This window comes from Calonectris borealis, chromosome 24 (genome assembly GCF_964195595.1).
Source record: "Calonectris borealis chromosome 24, bCalBor7.hap1.2, whole genome shotgun sequence".
NCBI lineage: Eukaryota > Metazoa > Chordata > Aves > Procellariiformes > Procellariidae > Calonectris > Calonectris borealis.
The window spans coordinates 1,584,001-1,601,426 of record NC_134335.1 but is presented as its reverse complement, the minus strand read 5'-3'; the positions used below and the strand labels follow the sequence as shown (position 1 = coordinate 1,601,426).

Here is a 17,426-nt window from a genome sequence, read left to right as displayed (position 1 = left end):
CCTCTGGCCTCCATGCAGCCCAGGGGGGCAGGTCTGAGGCTCTCCCCTCCTCCTCGGGGGGTAGGGATGGCTCCCCAGACATTGGCTGCACAGAGCTCCCTCTCTCTTCTGGGAAGTTCTGTTTGTGTGTCCTTGTCCTTGTCGGTGTGAGTGAGCGAGCGAGCGAGCTTGTCCTTTAGGCCCCTGTTAAAATCGCTGCAGCTTAGCTTAAGCTTCCCGGGAGGGAAAGGAGGGCTCTGTGCAGCAACAGGGGGGTCCCCTCTGAGCCCGCGAGCGGAGGGGGAGTCCGGGCTTGCCCCTTCTTTCTAAGGACGGAGCGAAGCCGCTTAGTCGTAGCGCGGGCAAGGCGACCTGCCTGTAGTCGGGGCCTGGGTCTCTGCCTGCGTGGCTGCCTGTCCTGCTGGCGACCTGCCAGCGTGACAGCCCTGTACTCGGGGCGTGTGTCACGAGCCGTGGAGCCCTCGTGTCCCCAGGAGCAGCCCGACCTCCCCGTAAGCGGGGCTGGGGCGGCTGCTTTAGCCGGCCAACAGGAACGAGCCCTCCCTCGCCCTTGAGAGGGTGCAGGTTGAGGAAGTGCTGCGCCCGGCGGGCGCAGTCGCGCCTTTGGCGCTGCTTTTGGCTGGGGCGACCTCCCCGCGGTTGGGGTCGAGGTCGCTCCCTGGGCTCCCGAAGACGTGGTGGTGTGCTGCAGCCAGGACGGCCAGCCCGTAGCTCGGGCGCAGGTCGGAGCCTCGGGCTCCGTGGGGCTTGTTGGGAGCGAGCGCCGAGCCGAGGGGGACCGCCCTGTAAGTAGGGCTGTGCGTGCCCCACCCCTGCGCTTGGAGGGCCCCCCTGTAAGCAGGCGGGTGCCCCTGGCCCCGGCCTTTCAGAGGCGTGGGGCCAGGATGTGTGGGGCCGGGCGCGTGCCCCCCCTGTCCTCGGGGCCGGGGCCCCGGCCCCCCGGCCTTTGGCCGTGAAGCTCCACTGCCTGGCTGTTGAGTCTCGTTCCTGTGGCTGCGGGGGAAGGCCGAGCTCCCTGGCTCCCTGGGTGTCGACCTGCCTGTAATCAGGGTCCGGGTCTGGGAGCCTTTGTGCTCAGCTGGCAGCCTGTGTGGGGTGACCGCCCCGTTAGCGGGGTGCGGGTCAGGGTGCCCCGGAATCGGAGAGGAGGAGCCTCCGTGGGCCCTTTGGGACCAGGGCTGCCCTGTAAGTCAGGGGCCGGCCAGTGCCCTGGAGTCCCGGGCGCTTTGCGGTCCAGGCAGCGGGCTCGAGCCCCCTGTAAGCAGGGGTGCAGCCTCTTTGGCCGCTGCTTTGCATGCCCAGCTTCATTTGCCCAGGGTGCCCGCCTCCGAGCCCAGCTCCAGCACCGGCTGGAACCCCGCTGTGCGTCGCTTTGGTGAGGCAAGCTGAAGGAGGAGGGTTTTGCGGAGGTGGGGGCTCTGCGGGCGGCGGCCGGGTGGTGCCTTGGGGAGCGCTTCCCGGGGGCGTAGGGGTCCCCGTTTCCTTCAGGCGGAGGCGTTGGCGCTTCTCAGACCTAACGGTGTCCTCCTTCCTTGGCAGCAGCCGGCGGAGAGGAAGGAAGCGGCATCGTGTGGAACGGCGAGGCAAGAGCGAGCGAGCAAGCGAGGAGAGGAGCGGCGTCGGGGCTGAAGAGGGGGCACGAGAAAGGCACTCTGGGCAAAGGGACCGCCCTGTCACCAGGGCGCGGTCCCGTAAGAGCGTTGCGGGCACCTTTGGGGTGCCCTGGCTGGCTTTGCGCTGGGCGACCTCCCTGTAACCAGGGCTCGGGTCTTTGCTTTTGCTGTCGTTGGCCTTTTGCCGTCTTGCTCCTTTGGCTGCCCGGAGAGAGTGGCAACCCTGTAAGGAGGGTGAGAGCCACCGTCTCCGCACCCGAGGGGGAAATGGAGCCCTCTGGACCCCGGGCCCACCCTGTAAGCAGGGGAGGGCCGTTTCCCCGCCCCCCTCCTCCGGCCCCGGCGGCTTTCCGCCTGCTGGCGGCCCGGCCAGCGTGACCCCCTGGAGTCGGGGCGCGTCACGGCATTTGCCCCTTGGCCACCCGTGAAGGCCCTTGGCGTGTTGAGGCCCCTCTGGCCTCCATGCAGCCCAGGGGGGCAGGTCTGAGGCTCTCCCCTCCTCCTCGGGGGGTAGGGATGGCTCCCCAGACATTGGCTGCACAGAGCTCCCTCTCTCTTCTGGGAAGTTCTGTTTGTGTGTCCTTGTCCTTGTCGGTGTGAGTGAGCGAGCGAGCGAGCTTGTCCTTTAGGCCCCTGTTAAAATCGCTGCAGCTTAGCTTAAGCTTCCCGGGAGGGAAAGGAGGGCTCTGTGCAGCAACAGGGGGGTCCCCTCTGAGCCCGCGAGCGGAGGGAGAGTCCGGGCTTGCCCCTTCTTTCTAAGGACGGAGCGAAGCCGCTTAGTCGTAGCGCGGGCAAGGCGACCTGCCTGTAGTCGGGGCCTGGGTCTCTGCCTGCGTGGCTGCCTGTCCTGCTGGCGACCTGCCAGCGTGACAGCCCTGTACTCGGGGCGTGTGTCACGAGCCGTGGAGCCCTCGTGTCCCCAGGAGCAGCCCGACCTCCCCGTAAGCGGGGCTGGGGCGGCTGCTTTAGCCGGCCAACAGGAACGAGCCCTCCCTCGCCCTTGAGAGGGTGCAGGTTGAGGAAGTGCTGCGCCCGGCGGGCGCAGTCGCGCCTTTGGCGCTGCTTTTGGCTGGGGCGACCTCCCCGCGGTTGGGGTCGAGGTCGCTCCCTGGGCTCCCGAAGACGTGGTGGTGTGCTGCAGCCAGGACGGCCAGCCCGTAGCTCGGGCGCAGGTCGGAGCCTCGGGCTCCGTGGGGCTTGTTGGGAGCGAGCGCCGAGCCGAGGGGGACCGCCCTGTAAGTAGGGCTGTGCGTGCCCCACCCCTGCGCTTGGAGGGCCCCCCTGTAAGCAGGCGGGTGCCCCTGGCCCCGGCCTTTCAGAGGCGTGGGGCCAGGGTGTGTGGGGCCGGGCGCGTGCCCCCCCTGTCCTCGGGGCCGGGGCCCCGGCCCCCCGGCCTTTGGCCGTGAAGCTCCACTGCCTGGCTGTTGAGTCTCGTTCCTGTGGCTGCGGGGGAAGGCCGAGCTCCCTGGCTCCCTGGGTGTCGACCTGCCTGTAATCAGGGTCCGGGTCTGGGAGCCTTTGTGCTCAGCTGGCAGCCTGTGTGGGGTGACCGCCCCGTTAGCGGGGTGCGGGTCAGGGTGCCCCGGAATCGGAGAGGAGGAGCCTCCGTGGGCCCTTTGGGACCAGGGCTGCCCTGTAAGTCAGGGGCCGGCCAGTGCCCTGGAGTCCCGGGCGCTTTGCGGTCCAGGCAGCGGGCTCGAGCCCCCTGTAAGCAGGGGTGCAGCCTCTTTGGCCGCTGCTTTGCATGCCCAGCTTCATTTGCCCAGGGTGCCCGCCTCCGAGCCCAGCTCCAGCACCGGCTGGAACCCCGCTGTGCGTCGCTTTGGTGAGGCAAGCTGAAGGAGGAGGGTTTTGCGGAGGTGGGGGCTCTGCGGGCGGCGGCCGGGTGGTGCCTTGGGGAGCGCTTCCCGGGGGCGTAGGGGTCCCCGTTTCCTTCAGGCGGAGGCGTTGGCGCTTCTCAGACCTAACGGTGTCCTCCTTCCTTGGCAGCAGCCGGCGGAGAGGAAGGAAGCGGCATCGTGTGGAACGGCGAGGCAAGAGCGAGCGAGCAAGCGAGGAGAGGAGCGGCGTCGGGGCTGAAGAGGGGGCACGAGAAAGGCACTCTGGGCAAAGGGACCGCCCTGTCACCAGGGCGCGGTCCCGTAAGAGCGTTGCGGGCACCTTTGGGGTGCCCTGGCTGGCTTTGCGCTGGGCGACCTCCCTGTAACCAGGGCTCGGGTCTTTGCTTTTGCTGTCGTTGGCCTTTTGCCGTCTTGCTCCTTTGGCTGCCCGGAGAGAGTGGCAACCCTGTAAGGAGGGTGAGAGCCACCGTCTCCGCACCCGAGGGGGAAATGGAGCCCTCTGGACCCCGGGCCCACCCTGTAAGCAGGGGAGGGCCGTTTCCCCGCCCCCCTCCTCCGGCCCCGGCGGCTTTCCGCCTGCTGGCGGCCCGGCCAGCGTGACCCCCTGGAGTCGGGGCGCGTCACGGCATTTGCCCCTTGGCCACCCGTGAAGGCCCTTGGCGTGTTGAGGCCCCTCTGGCCTCCATGCAGCCCAGGGGGGCAGGTCTGAGGCTCTCCCCTCCTCCTCGGGGGGTAGGGATGGCTCCCCAGACATTGGCTGCACAGAGCTCCCTCTCTCTTCTGGGAAGTTCTGTTTGTGTGTCCTTGTCCTTGTCGGTGTGAGTGAGCGAGCGAGCGAGCTTGTCCTTTAGGCCCCTGTTAAAATCGCTGCAGCTTAGCTTAAGCTTCCCGGGAGGGAAAGGAGGGCTCTGTGCAGCAACAGGGGGGTCCCCTCTGAGCCCGCGAGCGGAGGGGGAGTCCGGGCTTGCCCCTTCTTTCTAAGGACGGAGCGAAGCCGCTTAGTCGTAGCGCGGGCAAGGCGACCTGCCTGTAGTCGGGGCCTGGGTCTCTGCCTGCGTGGCTGCCTGTCCTGCTGGCGACCTGCCAGCGTGACAGCCCTGTACTCGGGGCGTGTGTCACGAGCCGTGGAGCCCTCGTGTCCCCAGGAGCAGCCCGACCTCCCCGTAAGCGGGGCTGGGGCGGCTGCTTTAGCCGGCCAACAGGAACGAGCCCTCCCTCGCCCTTGAGAGGGTGCAGGTTGAGGAAGTGCTGCGCCCGGCGGGCGCAGTCGCGCCTTTGGCGCTGCTTTTGGCTGGGGCGACCTCCCCGCGGTTGGGGTCGAGGTCGCTCCCTGGGCTCCCGAAGACGTGGTGGTGTGCTGCAGCCAGGACGGCCAGCCCGTAGCTCGGGCGCAGGTCGGAGCCTCGGGCTCCGTGGGGCTTGTTGGGAGCGAGCGCCGAGCCGAGGGGGACCGCCCTGTAAGTAGGGCTGTGCGTGCCCCACCCCTGCGCTTGGAGGGCCCCCCTGTAAGCAGGCGGGTGCCCCTGGCCCCGGCCTTTCAGAGGCGTGGGGCCAGGGTGTGTGGGGCCGGGCGCGTGCCCCCCCTGTCCTCGGGGCCGGGGCCCCGGCCCCCCGGCCTTTGGCCGTGAAGCTCCACTGCCTGGCTGTTGAGTCTCGTTCCTGTGGCTGCGGGGGAAGGCCGAGCTCCCTGGCTCCCTGGGTGTCGACCTGCCTGTAATCAGGGTCCGGGTCTGGGAGCCTTTGTGCTCAGCTGGCAGCCTGTGTGGGGTGACCGCCCCGTTAGCGGGGTGCGGGTCAGGGTGCCCCGGAATCGGAGAGGAGGAGCCTCCGTGGGCCCTTTGGGACCAGGGCTGCCCTGTAAGTCAGGGGCCGGCCAGTGCCCTGGAGTCCCGGGCGCTTTGCGGTCCAGGCAGCGGGCTCGAGCCCCCTGTAAGCAGGGGTGCAGCCTCTTTGGCCGCTGCTTTGCATGCCCAGCTTCATTTGCCCAGGGTGCCCGCCTCCGAGCCCAGCTCCAGCACCGGCTGGAACCCCGCTGTGCGTCGCTTTGGTGAGGCAAGCTGAAGGAGGAGGGTTTTGCGGAGGTGGGGGCTCTGCGGGCGGCGGCCGGGTGGTGCCTTGGGGAGCGCTTCCCGGGGGCGTAGGGGTCCCCGTTTCCTTCAGGCGGAGGCGTTGGCGCTTCTCAGACCTAACGGTGTCCTCCTTCCTTGGCAGCAGCCGGCGGAGAGGAAGGAAGCGGCATCGTGTGGAACGGCGAGGCAAGAGCGAGCGAGCAAGCGAGGAGAGGAGCGGCGTCGGGGCTGAAGAGGGGGCACGAGAAAGGCACTCTGGGCAAAGGGACCGCCCTGTCACCAGGGCGCGGTCCCGTAAGAGCGTTGCGGGCACCTTTGGGGTGCCCTGGCTGGCTTTGCGCTGGGCGACCTCCCTGTAACCAGGGCTCGGGTCTTTGCTTTTGCTGTCGTTGGCCTTTTGCCGTCTTGCTCCTTTGGCTGCCCGGAGAGAGTGGCAACCCTGTAAGGAGGGTGAGAGCCACCGTCTCCGCACCCGAGGGGGAAATGGAGCCCTCTGGACCCCGGGCCCACCCTGTAAGCAGGGGAGGGCCGTTTCCCCGCCCCCCTCCTCCGGCCCCGGCGGCTTTCCGCCTGCTGGCGGCCCGGCCAGCGTGACCCCCTGGAGTCGGGGCGCGTCACGGCATTTGCCCCTTGGCCACCCGTGAAGGCCCTTGGCGTGTTGAGGCCCCTCTGGCCTCCATGCAGCCCAGGGGGGCAGGTCTGAGGCTCTCCCCTCCTCCTCGGGGGGTAGGGATGGCTCCCCAGACATTGGCTGCACAGAGCTCCCTCTCTCTTCTGGGAAGTTCTGTTTGTGTGTCCTTGTCCTTGTCGGTGTGAGTGAGCGAGCGAGCGAGCTTGTCCTTTAGGCCCCTGTTAAAATCGCTGCAGCTTAGCTTAAGCTTCCCGGGAGGGAAAGGAGGGCTCTGTGCAGCAACAGGGGGGTCCCCTCTGAGCCCGCGAGCGGAGGGGGAGTCCGGGCTTGCCCCTTCTTTCTAAGGACGGAGCGAAGCCGCTTAGTCGTAGCGCGGGCAAGGCGACCTGCCTGTAGTCGGGGCCTGGGTCTCTGCCTGCGTGGCTGCCTGTCCTGCTGGCGACCTGCCAGCGTGACAGCCCTGTACTCGGGGCGTGTGTCACGAGCCGTGGAGCCCTCGTGTCCCCAGGAGCAGCCCGACCTCCCCGTAAGCGGGGCTGGGGCGGCTGCTTTAGCCGGCCAACAGGAACGAGCCCTCCCTCGCCCTTGAGAGGGTGCAGGTTGAGGAAGTGCTGCGCCCGGCGGGCGCAGTCGCGCCTTTGGCGCTGCTTTTGGCTGGGGCGACCTCCCCGCGGTTGGGGTCGAGGTCGCTCCCTGGGCTCCCGAAGACGTGGTGGTGTGCTGCAGCCAGGACGGCCAGCCCGTAGCTCGGGCGCAGGTCGGAGCCTCGGGCTCCGTGGGGCTTGTTGGGAGCGAGCGCCGAGCCGAGGGGGACCGCCCTGTAAGTAGGGCTGTGCGTGCCCCACCCCTGCGCTTGGAGGGCCCCCCTGTAAGCAGGCGGGTGCCCCTGGCCCCGGCCTTTCAGAGGCGTGGGGCCAGGGTGTGTGGGGCCGGGCGCGTGCCCCCCCTGTCCTCGGGGCCGGGGCCCCGGCCCCCCGGCCTTTGGCCGTGAAGCTCCACTGCCTGGCTGTTGAGTCTCGTTCCTGTGGCTGCGGGGGAAGGCCGAGCTCCCTGGCTCCCTGGGTGTCGACCTGCCTGTAATCAGGGTCCGGGTCTGGGAGCCTTTGTGCTCAGCTGGCAGCCTGTGTGGGGTGACCGCCCCGTTAGCGGGGTGCGGGTCAGGGTGCCCCGGAATCGGAGAGGAGGAGCCTCCGTGGGCCCTTTGGGACCAGGGCTGCCCTGTAAGTCAGGGGCCGGCCAGTGCCCTGGAGTCCCGGGCGCTTTGCGGTCCAGGCAGCGGGCTCGAGCCCCCTGTAAGCAGGGGTGCAGCCTCTTTGGCCGCTGCTTTGCATGCCCAGCTTCATTTGCCCAGGGTGCCCGCCTCCGAGCCCAGCTCCAGCACCGGCTGGAACCCCGCTGTGCGTCGCTTTGGTGAGGCAAGCTGAAGGAGGAGGGTTTTGCGGAGGTGGGGGCTCTGCGGGCGGCGGCCGGGTGGTGCCTTGGGGAGCGCTTCCCGGGGGCGTAGGGGTCCCCGTTTCCTTCAGGCGGAGGCGTTGGCGCTTCTCAGACCTAACGGTGTCCTCCTTCCTTGGCAGCAGCCGGCGGAGAGGAAGGAAGCGGCATCGTGTGGAACGGCGAGGCAAGAGCGAGCGAGCAAGCGAGGAGAGGAGCGGCGTCGGGGCTGAAGAGGGGGCACGAGAAAGGCACTCTGGGCAAAGGGACCGCCCTGTCACCAGGGCGCGGTCCCGTAAGAGCGTTGCGGGCACCTTTGGGGTGCCCTGGCTGGCTTTGCGCTGGGCGACCTCCCTGTAACCAGGGCTCAGGTCTTTGCTTTTGCTGTCGTTGGCCTTTTGCCGTCTTGCTCCTTTGGCTGCCCGGAGAGAGTGGCAACCCTGTAAGGAGGGTGAGAGCCACCGTCTCCGCACCCGAGGGGGAAATGGAGCCCTCTGGACCCCGGGCCCACCCTGTAAGCAGGGGAGGGCCGTTTCCCCGCCCCCCTCCTCCGGCCCCGGCGGCTTTCCGCCTGCTGGCGGCCCGGCCAGCGTGACCCCCTGGAGTCGGGGCGCGTCACGGCATTTGCCCCTTGGCCACCCATGAAGGCCCTTGGCGTGTTGAGGCCCCTCTGGCCTCCATGCAGCCCAGGGGGGCAGGTCTGAGGCTCTCCCCTCCTCCTCGGGGGGTAGGGATGGCTCCCCAGACATTGGCTGCACAGAGCTCCCTCTCTCTTCTGGGAAGTTCTGTTTGTGTGTCCTTGTCCTTGTCGGTGTGAGTGAGCGAGCGAGCGAGCTTGTCCTTTAGGCCCCTGTTAAAATCGCTGCAGCTTAGCTTAAGCTTCCCGGGAGGGAAAGGAGGGCTCTGTGCAGCAACAGGGGGGTCCCCTCTGAGCCCGCGAGCGGAGGGAGAGTCCGGGCTTGCCCCTTCTTTCTAAGGACGGAGCGAAGCCGCTTAGTCGTAGCGCGGGCAAGGCGACCTGCCTGTAGTCGGGGCCTGGGTCTCTGCCTGCGTGGCTGCCTGTCCTGCTGGCGACCTGCCAGCGTGACAGCCCTGTACTCGGGGCGTGTGTCACGAGCCGTGGAGCCCTCGTGTCCCCAGGAGCAGCCCGACCTCCCCGTAAGCGGGGCTGGGGCGGCTGCTTTAGCCGGCCAACAGGAACGAGCCCTCCCTCGCCCTTGAGAGGGTGCAGGTTGAGGAAGTGCTGCGCCCGGCGGGCGCAGTCGCGCCTTTGGCGCTGCTTTTGGCTGGGGCGACCTCCCCGCGGTTGGGGTCGAGGTCGCTCCCTGGGCTCCCGAAGACGTGGTGGTGTGCTGCAGCCAGGACGGCCAGCCCGTAGCTCGGGCGCAGGTCGGAGCCTCGGGCTCCGTGGGGCTTGTTGGGAGCGAGCGCCGAGCCGAGGGGGACCGCCCTGTAAGTAGGGCTGTGCGTGCCCCACCCCTGCGCTTGGAGGGGACCCCCTGTAATCAGGTGGGTGCCCCTGGCCCCGGCCTTTCAGAGGCGTGGGGCCAGGATGTGTGGGGCCGGGCGCGTGCCCCCCCTGTCCTCGGGGCCGGGGCCCCGGCCCCCCGGCCTTTGGCCGTGAAGCTCCACTGCCTGGCTGTTGAGTCTCGTTCCTGTGGCTGCGGGGGAAGGCCGAGCTCCCTGGCTCCCTGGGTGTCGACCTGCCTGTAATCAGGGTCCGGGTCTGGGAGCCTTTGTGCTCAGCTGGCAGCCTGTGTGGGGTGACCGCCCCGTTAGCGGGGTGCGGGTCAGGGTGCCCCGGAATCGGAGAGGAGGAGCCTCCGTGGGCCCTTTGGGACCAGGGCTGCCCTGTAAGTCAGGGGCCGGCCAGTGCCCTGGAGTCCCGGGCGCTTTGCGGTCCAGGCAGCGGGCTCGAGCCCCCTGTAAGCAGGGGTGCAGCCTCTTTGGCCGCTGCTTTGCATGCCCAGCTTCATTTGCCCAGGGTGCCCGCCTCCGAGCCCAGCTCCAGCACCGGCTGGAACGCCGCTGTGCGTCGCTTTGGTGAGGCAAGCTGAAGGAGGAGGGTTTTGCGGAGGTGGGGGCTCTGCGGGCGGCGGCCGGGTGGTGCCTTGGGGAGCGCTTCCCGGGGGCGTAGGGGTCCCCGTTTCCTTCAGGCGGAGGCGTTGGCGCTTCTCAGACCTAACGGTGTCCTCCTTCCTTGGCAGCAGCCGGCGGAGAGGAAGGAAGCGGCATCGTGTGGAACGGCGAGGCAAGAGCGAGCGAGCAAGCGAGGAGAGGAGCGGCGTCGGGGCTGAAGAGGGGGCACGAGAAAGGCACTCTGGGCAAAGGGACCGCCCTGTCACCAGGGCGCGGTCCCGTAAGAGCGTTGCGGGCACCTTTGGGGTGCCCTGGCTGGCTTTGCGCTGGGCGACCTCCCTGTAACCAGGGCTCAGGTCTTTGCTTTTGCTGTCGTTGGCCTTTTGCCGTCTTGCTCCTTTGGCTGCCCGGAGAGAGTGGCAACCCTGTAAGGAGGGTGAGAGCCACCGTCTCCGCACCCGAGGGGGAAATGGAGCCCTCTGGACCCCGGGCCCACCCTGTAAGCAGGGGAGGGCCGTTTCCCCGCCCCCCTCCTCCGGCCCCGGCGGCTTTCCGCCTGCTGGCGGCCCGGCCAGCGTGACCCCCTGGAGTCGGGGCGCGTCACGGCATTTGCCCCTTGGCCACCCGTGAAGGCCCTTGGCGTGTTGAGGCCCCTCTGGCCTCCATGCAGCCCAGGGGGGCAGGTCTGAGGCTCTCCCCTCCTCCTCGGGGGGTAGGGATGGCTCCCCAGACATTGGCTGCACAGAGCTCCCTCTCTCTTCTGGGAAGTTCTGTTTGTGTGTCCTTGTCCTTGTCGGTGTGAGTGAGCGAGCGAGCGAGCTTGTCCTTTAGGCCCCTGTTAAAATCGCTGCAGCTTAGCTTAAGCTTCCCGGGAGGGAAAGGAGGGCTCTGTGCAGCAACAGGGGGGTCCCCTCTGAGCCCGCGAGCGGAGGGAGAGTCCGGGCTTGCCCCTTCTTTCTAAGGACGGAGCGAAGCCGCTTAGTCGTAGCGCGGGCAAGGCGACCTGCCTGTAGTCGGGGCCTGGGTCTCTGCCTGCGTGGCTGCCTGTCCTGCTGGCGACCTGCCAGCGTGACAGCCCTGTACTCGGGGCGTGTGTCACGAGCCGTGGAGCCCTCGTGTCCCCAGGAGCAGCCCGACCTCCCCGTAAGCGGGGCTGGGGCGGCTGCTTTAGCCGGCCAACAGGAACGAGCCCTCCCTCGCCCCTTCTTGAGAGGGTGCAGGTTGAGGAAGTGCTGCGCCCGGCGGGCGCAGTCGCGCCTTTGGCGCTGCTTTTGGCTGGGGCGACCTCCCCGCGGTTGGGGTCGAGGTCGCTCCCTGGGCTCCCGAAGACGTGGTGGTGTGCTGCAGCCAGGACGGCCAGCCCGTAGCTCGGGCGCAGGTCGGAGCCTCGGGCTCCGTGGGGCTTGTTGGGAGCGAGCGCCGAGCCGAGGGGGACCGCCCTGTAAGTAGGGCTGTGCGTGCCCCACCCCTGCGCTTGGAGGGCCCCCCTGTAAGCAGGCGGGTGCCCCTGGCCCCGGCCTTTCAGAGGCGTGGGGCCAGGATGTGTGGGGCCGGGCGCGTGCCCCCCCTGTCCTCGGGGCCGGGGCCCCGGCCCCCCGGCCTTTGGCCGTGAAGCTCCACTGCCTGGCTGTTGAGTCTCGTTCCTGTGGCTGCGGGGGAAGGCCGAGCTCCCTGGCTCCCTGGGTGTCGACCTGCCTGTAATCAGGGTCCGGGTCTGGGAGCCTTTGTGCTCAGCTGGCAGCCTGTGTGGGGTGACCGCCCCGTTAGCGGGGTGCGGGTCAGGGTGCCCCGGAATCGGAGAGGAGGAGCCTCCGTGGGCCCTTTGGGACCAGGGCTGCCCTGTAAGTCAGGGGCCGGCCAGTGCCCTGGAGTCCCGGGCGCTTTGCGGTCCAGGCAGCGGGCTCGAGCCCCCTGTAAGCAGGGGTGCAGCCTCTTTGGCCGCTGCTTTGCATGCCCAGCTTCATTTGCCCAGGGTGCCCGCCTCCGAGCCCAGCTCCAGCACCGGCTGGAACCCCGCTGTGCGTCGCTTTGGTGAGGCAAGCTGAAGGAGGAGGGTTTTGCGGAGGTGGGGGCTCTGCGGGCGGCGGCCGGGTTGTGCCTTGGGGAGCGCTTCCCGGGGGCGTAGGGGTCCCCGTTTCCTTCAGGCGGAGGCGTTGGCGCTTCTCAGACCTAACGGTGTCCTCCTTCCTTGGCAGCAGCCGGCGGAGAGGAAGGAAGCGGCATCGTGTGGAACGGCGAGGCAAGAGCGAGCGAGCAAGCGAGGAGAGGAGCGGCGTCGGGGCTGAAGAGGGGGCACGAGAAAGGCACTCTGGGCAAAGGGACCGCCCTGTCACCAGGGCGCGGTCCCGTAAGAGCGTTGCGGGCACCTTTGGGGTGCCCTGGCTGGCTTTGCGCTGGGCGACCTCCCTGTAACCAGGGCTCGGGTCTTTGCTTTTGCTGTCGTTGGCCTTTTGCCGTCTTGCTCCTTTGGCTGCCCGGAGAGAGTGGCAACCCTGTAAGGAGGGTGAGAGCCACCGTCTCCGCACCCGAGGGGGAAATGGAGCCCTCTGGACCCCGGGCCCACCCTGTAAGCAGGGGAGGGCCGTTTCCCCGCCCCCCTCCTCCGGCCCCGGCGGCTTTCCGCCTGCTGGCGGCCCGGCCAGCGTGACCCCCTGGAGTCGGGGCGCGTCACGGCATTTGCCCCTTGGCCACCCGTGAAGGCCCTTGGCGTGTTGAGGCCCCTCTGGCCTCCATGCAGCCCAGGGGGGCAGGTCTGAGGCTCTCCCCTCCTCCTCGGGGGGTAGGGATGGCTCCCCAGACATTGGCTGCACAGAGCTCCCTCTCTCTTCTGGGAAGTTCTGTTTGTGTGTCCTTGTCCTTGTCGGTGTGAGTGAGCGAGCGAGCGAGCTTGTCCTTTAGGCCCCTGTTAAAATCGCTGCAGCTTAGCTTAAGCTTCCCGGGAGGGAAAGGAGGGCTCTGTGCAGCAACAGGGGGGTCCCCTCTGAGCCCGCGAGCGGAGGGAGAGTCCGGGCTTGCCCCTTCTTTCTAAGGACGGAGCGAAGCCGCTTAGTCGTAGCGCGGGCAAGGCGACCTGCCTGTAGTCGGGGCCTGGGTCTCTGCCTGCGTGGCTGCCTGTCCTGCTGGCGACCTGCCAGCGTGACAGCCCTGTACTCGGGGCGTGTGTCACGAGCCGTGGAGCCCTCGTGTCCCCAGGAGCAGCCCGACCTCCCCGTAAGCGGGGCTGGGGCGGCTGCTTTAGCCGGCCAACAGGAACGAGCCCTCCCTCGCCCCTTCTTGAGAGGGTGCAGGTTGAGGAAGTGCTGCGCCCGGCGGGCGCAGTCCCGCCTTTGGCGCTGCTTTTGGCTGGGGCGACCTTCCCGCGGTTGGGGTCGAGGTCGCTTCCTGGGCTCCCGAAGACGTGGTGGTGTGGACCTCAGTCTCTGGAAGAACATGTTCTGGAGGAGCGTCTCTTTTTTTCTCAAGTTGTTTCTTGTATTGCCGTTTTGCTATTTGCTTAATTTTCTGTTTACTCAGTAAAATATTTTGTTCAACTTTTGTTTCACTTGTAGTTATTCTTATGCATAGCTCTGTTTTATTTTATGCTATATACGATTTTAACTTAGCATTAGCTATTGGAGTATTTGCAGTTGTGTGGTTGTTGTGTGTTTGGTGGGTGTTTGCAAGGGGAATCCATAGGGATGAGGTGGCAATTTCCAGAGAGGAGTTGGTAGCTGTACTCATTTTGGCTAGGGTAGAGTTTTGTAGTTAGTATGGGGCCAGGTTTTGGATATGTGCTTAAAACAGTGTTTATATCATGGTGTTTTAGCTATTTCTGAGCAGTGCTTACACAGATCAAGGCGTTTTCTGCTCCTCAGCGTATCCTGCCACCTGGTTGGCCAGGGGTGAGCAAGAAGTTGGGAGAGGACACAGCTGGGACAGCTGACCCCAACTCACTAAAACGATATTTGTCAGTGTATAATCTCAGGCTCAGCAGTAAAAGCTGGTGGAAGAAGAAGGAAAGGGCGGATGTTCAGAGTGATGGTGGTAGTCTTCCCATGTAGCTGTTAAGCATGATGGAGCCCTGCTTTCTTGGAGATAGCTAAACGCCTGCTGATGGGAAGTAGTTAATAAATTCCGTGTTTTGCTTTGCTTATGCATGCAGCTTTTGCTTTACGTATTATCTGTGTTTATCTGCTAGCTGGTGGCTTGGTTGTCTGCTTTTCTACTGCTCTGTTCATTTTCTGAAGTCCATCAGCTAACGTACTATCTTCCGTGTAATTAGGAGTTTGTCAGTCTTATTTGAAATGGGGCTGCTGGGCTTGTATGTGTGTTGGGAAGAAAAATGTAGACAGATAACTACTCTCCTAGTGCAGATTCATAAGCCCATCTAAAAGAGCACTCCAAAGGTGTTTGTACTGAGGATTGGGACTTACAAATATAGGGCTGGGATCACTGGTTTCCAAGTTGCAATAATAATTTTTATAGCTGTAGAGTTTGCCTAGAAGTGAAAGGCGAGAAAATACTGGAAAAGCTCTTGTCTGTAAAGCTGTGAAAAGTCCAAGTAATAGAAAACAGATCACTATGTTCATCGCAACGTCACAGCCACAACCCTGTGAATACTGAAAATTGTTTCGTGAATATTGAAAATTGTTTCTTTTAGATGGGCTTTCTTTTCTGCATTTTCAACATGGTTTCAGGTCTCTGCCTCGTGATGTTGTCTGCTATGTGTGATCTCTGCCACTTTGGAGTGCTTTCCTGCCAAAGGTGAGCACAAAGATAGAGCACCAAATTTCAGAAGTATTGCTTGCAACAAGTTTTCCTTGGTGTTCCTTTGCTTTTGGTATACAGCACTCCTTTCAATCATTATATAGAGTTTTGTCAAGAGAGCAAAAGCTTATAGACCATGCTTCCTGTGTAGGAGAGCTCACTTCTGCACGCTACGTGGCTCACTTACAAGGCAGCAGCGGAAATCAACAGCGATGCAGAAAGCACAGTGCCATTGGTGGTTTGTACAATGCTGAACTGAGCATATATTTTATTGGACTACATTCTGTAAAATGGAGTACTGTCCCTGGAGTCATATAGAAATGATGAAATAATATGGCAGCTACTGTTCCAGAACACTGTTCTCTCAGATGCGGAAATATTCTCTGCGTTGAACTGTTAGTGATTCAGAGTGATCATGTCTGAAATTCTGGGTACTTGTAAATACAGCCTACAGCCACCTGCTGAGGTACTGGGTAAGAGAAATTTAACACTCAAAATTAAACCTTCTGTTCAGGTTTTCTCCGCACCGCCTATACTTACTACAATAGTCTCTTTTGTCTGCTTTAGCCCTCACATTAGCCCTGCACTTTTTCCAGAGTGACCTGATACTGTCTGAGTGTCTTGATAGATTTAACCTTTGGCCCAGAATTTTGGCAGTATTCCTTGCTATTTGGCTGAGCTGTTATTTAATTTTGTGTCTTTTGGTATCCCACTTTTAGACAAAGTGATGGTGATCGCAGACTGTGGTGGTTTGGTTTTGTTTGGGGTTTTTGGTTTTTTTTTTAATACAAGGTTTCTTCTTTTATATCAAAGAACTCAAAAAATCTCCCTTAAAATAGAGGGCTTGTGTCAGAGTGGTAGTCTGATTGTACTGAAGAGAAGAAACAAGATACAAAATCCCTGATACAATTTATGAAAGGAAGCTATTTTCCGGAGTGCGGAATACCAGCTTGTCATTAGATTAAAAAACGTACATATAAAAGGCTTGGAATTATTTTTCAAAATGAAATTTTGACTTGACATTTCTGAGCCTTGTAACTCTGTGCCTAAAAAATTACACCAGCACTTTTCATCTGCCTTTAACATTGGTTTTATACCAATAATTACCACCACCTTGTAATTAGCTGAGTCTTCTGAATGTCTCTGCCTGTCACACATAAATTGAAAGTGTGAGCGTTCATATGTTCTTATTTGCCAGAAGTCTCTCAGTTTTCCTTTCTTGATTCAAATGTTTGATGATTGCTGCTTCATATGCAATGGTCTTACCAACAAAAACTTCCTAGGTATCACCATCTGAGCTGTAATTCTTGTTAAACTCATTCAGCAATATTTCATCTTTACGATTTTATGGAGGATGGAGAGAAGGAAAGTTACGTATGAAAATTCAGATTCCTAGACTATGTATTTTTATCTGCGCTGCAGGTTATTTTTTTTCAGATGTTTTGCATGTATTTCTTCCCTGGATCCCTCTGTATTTACCATTGACACCAGCCTGACCTATTAGGTTTGGTGTCATGATACTGCAAGACACAATGAGCAGCGGAAACAGTCTTGTTCCCTGCACGTTTGTGCCTCGTGGTTGGGTTCTCGACTATCTAATACAGTTTATGCTCTGAGAGAGGATTCCCCTGTGACCGAGAGTTTTGTGCTGACCTTTCTTGAGGCGTGCGTTGATGTGCAGCAATACCACTGAATTCATGAACTACCTTTTTTCTACTGGGATGTTAATTTGGGGCACTCTTTACTCAGCTTCATACTTTCATAAAATGTATAGAAATACACTCTCTTTGACAACCCTTTCTGTCTGTAAAGTTTGTTTGAAGTTGGTCGAGGAGCTCAGAGAATGTTAGAGCGAACTAAAACTCCATTTTGTGGATGGACTCATGGACAACCACATCACATTTTCCTTGGAAACTGGGGAGAGAGGGGAAAAAAAACAACAGGAAGGAAAGCAACGGTAGACCTTGAAACAAATAGAGTTTGTCTATCCAATGGAGGACTGGGCAAAGTAATATTTTATCTATTTCCAAGGGTGACATGAGAATTAATTAGTTCTTACAGAACCGTCACTGTCCCCATTTACATCCTAATTAAGTAGTATTGTCAAAGATGGCCCACCTGTACTCTTGTTTAGACAAACCCATTGCTTGAATGTGACACATTAGCTTATGCCTCTCATATATCACTAAATGCGTTCTTTCCTGCTCTGTATTAATTTGCAGTGCCTTTCTGGATTCCTTTTGAAGAGAGAGTATTATGAGCATCTGAGACAAGTCCTAGAGTGATTTCTCAAGAGACTGGAAGAGAGAGAGAGAGAGAGAGAGAGAAAACTTAGCCTTGTAAGAGGAGTTTACTTAGATTGTTCAAGATCAGCTAGATTCTGTTTCCAAAGGACTTACCAGTGTAGTTGTTCTCATGCAATCTTGCTTTTAAACTGATCTTCAAAGGCTTTTGTTCCCTTAGATAGGAAAACAGAATAAAAACTTTTTTCACGTGTAATTTTTTAATTATGCTTCTAATTAGGGGAAAAACTGTCACAGAAAGTATGCCTTCGAATTGTCACACTCAGAAAATTAAGTGCCAAGTTCACATTCCTATTGTCACTGTTACTCTTATACATGGAGCATTTTGTTGTGCTAATGTAGCCTGTGAAATGCAAAATATCTGTGCTTGGGATCTGGAAATGCTCTGAGGAAGGGAAATTTAAAGCAGAGGACACAAAACCTGTGCCTTCTTTTCACCTAGCCTGTTCTATTATTGAGGAGATAGAAGTCCTTCAAATGTAGATACATGCACAATAAGTAGCTTTTGTTAGTGGAAGAAAACCCCAGTCTTAAATACAGTTTAGGCTGTATTTTTGGCTCTGCTTATGAGGCCACTCCAGATAGCACCTAGCCTCCTGTTCTAAATGTCCCCTCACTTGGCTCCTCGTTCTGAAGCTTTGTGAAAACATCATGAATGGGGTTGTGGTTTCACCGGTCAGCCTCTTTGGACACTGAACTAAAAGGCTTCTCTT

At 61.5% G+C, this 17,426-nt stretch overlaps 2 long non-coding RNA genes across 2 annotated transcripts; both read left to right on the top strand.

The window, feature by feature from the left end:
* Positions 1 to 2,353: 2,353 nt before the first annotated feature.
* On the top strand, positions 2,354 to 7,944 carry LOC142092635 (uncharacterized). Its single transcript, XR_012677139.1, has 4 exons — positions 2,354 to 3,438; positions 3,603 to 5,501; positions 5,666 to 7,564; positions 7,729 to 7,944. It is a non-coding gene; the product is annotated as an uncharacterized LOC142092635 (long non-coding RNA).
* A 3,430-nt stretch (positions 7,945 to 11,374) lies between these two features.
* LOC142092544 (uncharacterized) lies at positions 11,375 to 13,194 on the top strand. Its single transcript, XR_012677112.1, has 2 exons — positions 11,375 to 11,695; positions 11,860 to 13,194. It is a non-coding gene; the product is annotated as an uncharacterized LOC142092544 (long non-coding RNA).
* Positions 13,195 to 17,426: the final 4,232 nt, after the last annotated feature.